The sequence below is a fragment of the Onychostoma macrolepis genome, chromosome 06 (assembly GCF_012432095.1).
Source record: "Onychostoma macrolepis isolate SWU-2019 chromosome 06, ASM1243209v1, whole genome shotgun sequence".
Classification (NCBI taxonomy): domain Eukaryota; kingdom Metazoa; phylum Chordata; class Actinopteri; order Cypriniformes; family Cyprinidae; genus Onychostoma; species Onychostoma macrolepis.
In genome coordinates, this window is record NC_081160.1 from 29,717,367 (window position 1) to 29,723,698 (window position 6,332).

Genomic DNA, 6,332 nt, shown 5'->3' on the forward strand with positions numbered 1-6,332 from the left:
TTAATTAAAAAAGAATAAAATAAAAAAAATCATTAAATGAATACAGCATAACTAACCCTTAATAAGAGCAAAATTAGTGATGCTTCTTTTATGTTTGATGATCACATTAACCTGTATATTGAATACTGGAGTATTTCCACTATTCTGTGCTAGTGAACAAAGCAGTTGATGTTGGAATGTTCTCCAACCCTTCAAACAAGTGGCTCCTAAGAGCCCACACACCCACAGCTGCCGGTCAGACCTACGTGAACACGCTCCTGCACATGTGAGTGCGCACGCTGGGCTGGGGTGTAACAGAAAGGCTTATTGACTCTGAAAGGGGACCTGCTTCCTGAGAGGAAAGAAATTCCCACAGGAATACCGGCATACTGCCGCAAAGAGGAGGTACAGGGAAACGAGAGTCAGAGAGATGAGGTTCTGCTCTGGACTTAGATGTTTCTCCCTTGAAATCTCATTTCGGCCCACAGGAAAGGAAAATCACAAATGGGATCTCTAATATCTTGTTTCTCCTAGATAGAGTGGGCCCCAAAACGTATTAGACACTTACCAGACAATATCAAACCAAGCTGGCAATCAAAAGTAAGACATCTCAATAAGAATATTTCTCATCAAATTCTTCCAAGGCTAAATAATCTTCACTGATATACACAATGATTGTAATACAGTAGTTTTTTCTGTACGTTAAAGCCTCACTATGTAACTTTTGTCCAACTAGCGGCTGAAGCATAAAACTACAAGTTACTCGCAGAGGAACATTGTTTTGGTAATTTTGTGAGTTGTGCTTTGGGTCCGCTGTTCTGCGTGGATGAATCTCATGGCTTGAGTCGCAACGCTGTGCTCACTGCTCATATTTCCAGATAACGACACCAAAACTCTCCCAATAATGAAAGAAGGAAGAAAACGAAAGAATCTGAAAATGATGTCTTATGAGCAGGTAAGTAGCTTATATTCCATAATTGTTTTGACTTATTGAAATCAGTTTGTTACAAAAGTTTGGCAACCCTGATATTAAACAGAAAGATTGCTATTCATTTCAGATAATGGTGTGAACATATGATTTCAAGGTGAATTATACACAAATAGACCAATGCAGTTCCTAGTTTAGAGAAATTGTTACCAAAAGAAACATTGTTTTTTAACCTAGTCAGTGCACGGCAAATGTGAAGCAACGCAAACTATGTTGATTCATGTTTTATTACGGGTACTGTCGCTTTCCCTTTCCAAACACTTCTCCGTTCGAGGTTCAAATTAATTCCACTGCATAAAATAGTAATCTGCCCATTTCTTTATTTACAAGTAGATAATGGTTTTATAAATAATTGGATTTATTTATAAATGTATCACATGAATGTATTTTAGAATTTTTGTCTGGTGTACATCTGAAATGTCAATTATAACCTTTTGTTAATTGTATAACTTGTATAATATATTTAGAGATCACCATGAAAATAGCATTGATGCTGGCATGGCATTAAAAAGTGAATAAATAAAATAAAATAATTTCTTTATTTACAAATGCACATGCACTGTTACATAAACATGCACTGTTGAATGATTAAATACAATATGGAGTTTGTAGGCAAAAAACAACACATAGGTCATTACTTAAATTCTGTGAATTTCCTTCCAAAAAAGTTATAGTGTAGCTTTAACAACTGTCTCATTTCTTTATTTCTCCACAGGAATTGACATCTGTGACATCTAGAAGAAACATCTTGAGACATTTTTGACACTGAAATGGGCTCACCATTACATCACCTGAGCCTCAAAACAGAAAGCTTTTGTCATGATTACATGGGAATGCTGACATTTGCACCAGGTACGCTCTTTAACAAACCCTGATGCTGAGGATCCTGGAAAATGTTCTCATTCTGAGTGAACAAAGTGGTGTTCTCTACAAAGTTCTGGGCTTTCCGCCCATGTTTTTGATCCACTTGGATTTAAGGCATTCTGACAACATGGAACATTTGTGAGATTGCTGTAGGGAGCGATTCTGTTCCGGCTGGAGGAAGGATGCAAGGTCAGCTGGTTCCCCTTCAAGTCAGGCATCATTACAGACGTCCTGCGGAGGCAGAAGGGCTCTCTAGAATGGACTGTTTCCAGGTTCTCATGCAGTCACAACAGAGAGCTCACAAACTCCATCTCACTTAGAGAGCAATGTGATGTCAAATAAATGTATTGGATTAAATAAATATTCACTTTTAATCGCATCTTTACCAATGGCCAAGCATTACTTTCAAGTGTCCTCTAAAAGGCTTTAAAGTGTACACTGAAATGCCATCAGAGCAGAAATGACCTTTTAAGGCTTTCTAGGTCTTGGTTAATGCCTCTTTCTTGTTGGTCTGGCAAATAAGCCTCATTCTTTGCTGTCTAGTCACCTAGTCTGTTTGAAAAATCTGCCAGGCATCTGGAGTCGGTCACTATGTCAGCTTGGCTAAGTCATATCTTGATGGTGGTCATTTAAGTGCATCTGGGTCATGCATACCTGTCACAGCTGATAAATGAAGATAATAAGACCTAATTGTATCATATTAGGTCAGTTACTCACAATGCCTTCTCATAAAATCTTGAGTTTGCCGTAGTTGGTGCACAAGAATGAGTTAGTATGTCTTTTACACATAACTAATTTACTAATAACTAATTTTTGCTAAGGAAAGTTGCTGTTAATGAGGATAAAGCCTCAAGAGGTTGTATATTACAGTGATTTTACAGTGGTAAAGTCATAAAATCACTGTAATCCACAAATTTTTTTTTTTTATACACTTCCATTCAAAAGTTTGGGGTTGGTAACTTGTTTGTGTTTTCGAAAGAAGTATGCTCACCAAGGCTGCATTTATTTGATCAAAAGTAAAAACAGTAATATTGTGAAGTATTATTACAGTTTAAAATAACTGTTTCTATGTTAATTTATTTTAAAATGTAATTCATTCCTGTGATGCAAATCTGAATTTTCAGTGTCATTACTCCAGTCTTCAGTGTCACATGATACATTTTTTTTTTTCAGCATAAGATTTGATAAATAGAAAATTAAAAAAAAAAAAAAAAATGTTTTATTTACTTTCTGAATAAAAGTATTGTCCAATCAAAAAAATAATAATAAAAATTAAAAAACAATTAGAATGGTAGTATTATTTTATTTTCTAATATTAATATTATTTAATATTATTTATTTAAATATTGTTATTATTTTTTAAAGTATTAAATGCAGTTCCTCACTTAAAAAAATATTTAGATATCAGACTGACTTGTGGCTTTCATGTCTGAACTATCTATTAACTATCTATCTAAGTAAGCTTACATGTTTTGTTCTTGTGCGGTGTTCAGGAAGAAGAAATGTAGAGGAAAAATTCTGGGTTCATGTTGTCAAACATGGCAAATCCTTCAAAGCATTTATAATAATCCATTTCTTAACCTCTTTGCAAAGTCTGTCTACTCTACCGTGCTCTATCTTGATGCACTAATTGGCTCACATTTGGCCCCTGAACACACAAGTCCCTGTGAACAATGAGTACAGACATATTTTTCATACTTTTCTCATCTTCTCTGCCCAGGCACTGGCCTCTCGGACCTTAAAGGGCCCTTCTCAGAGCTGTAAATGAGCTGTCAATCACAGGTCAGATCCTTTCACTGATTGGAGCAGAAGGCTGATCAGCGCAGAATGATGGGAGAGTGGTGATACATTAGACAAACGCTCGGCCAAAATAAAGGGACAGAGGTTTCTTTATGCTCAGATGGAGCAGCGTAGGAGACTGTCGATGCGCCACGTACACGTGCCCAAGGTTTAAGTTTAAGAGTTTCATTTCAAGCAGGAAGGCAAAGCTGAAAGAAATTTCCTTTTTATGGTATTGAATACAATCCTTCCTGTTACATAAGAGGTGTGAAGAACGGATATAGATAGAAGAATAGGTCCCTTCATATCTCTTGTCTCCGAGCGGAATGGATTGATGTGAAAATAAATTCCAGGGGCCTGTTGGCAATGGTGGACACATGATAAAGATTAGTTGATGTGCCGATGTGCCGGTCCCTCTCACGCATATTTGCTTTAGTAATTAGGAGGAGGAAACGAGCCAAAGACCTCTAAGACCCTTCCAAAATGTGCGCACACACACAGTTTCACACTTTTCAACACAATTTATGGGGTATGTTCTTAGCTTTCATCCTTTGAAGATGATCTTGGATGTGGCAGCAGTGCTGTATAATAGCCGCTTTGTGTAAAGCTATGTGCAGCGTTATGTAAAAGATACCAGAAGCAGAGTTAAGTTGACATGCAAGACAAAATAATATGAATTACATAACTGTATTAATTATACTTAGATACAAGCCACACTGATAATCTAATTATACGCCAAAATACGGTACTGGTGTTCGTTATAGTGTAAAGTGGCAGGATCGAAAACTCTGTACACAAATGTCACAAATGAATAAGAATAGCTTAAAAGTGCTGGATATTTATACCCAAATGAAAACTATTTGTTTTTATAGCTATATTCTGCTATAAATCTTATATTTTATGAATTGGACAGTCATACCATTCAAATTTTTGGGGTAAGTCTTTTTTTGGAAAAATTAACACTTATTTAATAAGGATGCATTAAATTGATTAAAAAAGAAAGTAAAGACATTTATAATATTACAAAAGATTTCTATTTCAAATAAATGCTGTTCTTTATAATCATATCACGTTTTAAAATCTATTATGCTCAAAAGGCTGCATTTATATGATCAAAAATACAGTAAAGACACTAATATTATGAAATATTATTACAACTGAAAATAACTTTTTTTTATTTTAATTTTAATATACTGTAAAATTAAATTTATTCCTGTGATCAAAGCTGAATTTTCAGCATCATTACTCCAGGTTCACATCATCCTTCAGAAATAATTCTAATATGCTGATTTGTGGCTTAAGAAACATTTCTTATCAGTGTTAACCCTCTACAGTATGCAATATGATATCAAAGAGGAAAAAAATATTTGTGATGTTTTTCCTGCTTAAAATTGGACACTATAACAATATCAATAAACATTTTCATGAATTTTTTTTTTTTTTTTTTAAGTTTCTTGCCTCAAGGCAACATTGTACCACAACGGACAAATTTAAACATTTGACATTTTCATGCATAAAAAATAAATATATTTATTGTTAAGATCATTTTCTTTAACCAAATACTTGAACAGTTAGTTTGATCTAGTTTTTAATGTATTGCATATCTCATATTTAATAAAATGCTATTTCATATCCAGCTGTTGCTCTCAGGCAACATTGTACCATCGTGGATCACAAGTATAACCAAACCATCATATCAGTTATCATACAAAAACATTACAATCAGAGTTGTTTCAAGGTGAACAATTAAAAATCAGCATAACCTTATCCTAATATGCACCTTATCCTTACAAGCATGCACATACACACACAAGCACATGCCTGTAATATCTCCTTCTTCACTAATGACACCTCACTGCTTATAAAAACTGAGAAAGCAATTCCTCTCAACAGAAAAATCATAATATGTGCAGATATAGTATCTGATGTACTATTTTTACAAATGCATTACAAAATTTTGCAAAAATGCAAATACATTTAGATAATTCTAACTCTTTTCCTTACAAATATCATATACTTGTATTATAACAGGCCTGTATGGCCTCATGTGATTCCATTACGGTACAATGTTGCCTTGAGGCAACATGAAGTATTTTGTAATTTCCTAAAATATATTATATATTATAAAATAGTTTTTAAAAATAATTCTTTACTTACTAATGAAGGTGACTCAGATTTTGTAGGCAATTATATGGATGAAAATTGATGATAAATGCACTTTTCATTGGAGAAAATAGGGAGTCATGTCATGTGACGTGCACATGTCCTGAAATTGGAAGCAAAATGGCCTCCTGTGGGTCATGTGACCATTTTTTGCATTTTCATTGATTAGTGTTTGAGTTTTACTACTCTGAGATAGCATTTATCAATTAAATGGGTGTCTAATTTTATTTAAAAAAAACGAAAATAAAGTATGTTGCCTGGAGGCAACACGGTATCATAGAGGGTCAAAAACAGCTGTTCTGCTTAATTTTGGTGGAAACTGAAACTATGAACAGGCAGTTCAAAAGAACAGCATTTATTTAAAATGGAAATCTTTTGTAACATTATACATGTCCTTACTGTCACTTTAGACCAATTTAATGCATCCCTGCTGAATAAAAATATAAATTTCTAAAAAATGTATTTTTGTGCATTTTTCCAAGCATTATCTGTTCACTCACACACTAGTTTATGCTGTGAATCCATTGATTTTAATGTGGATGTTTCACACCAAGGCAGT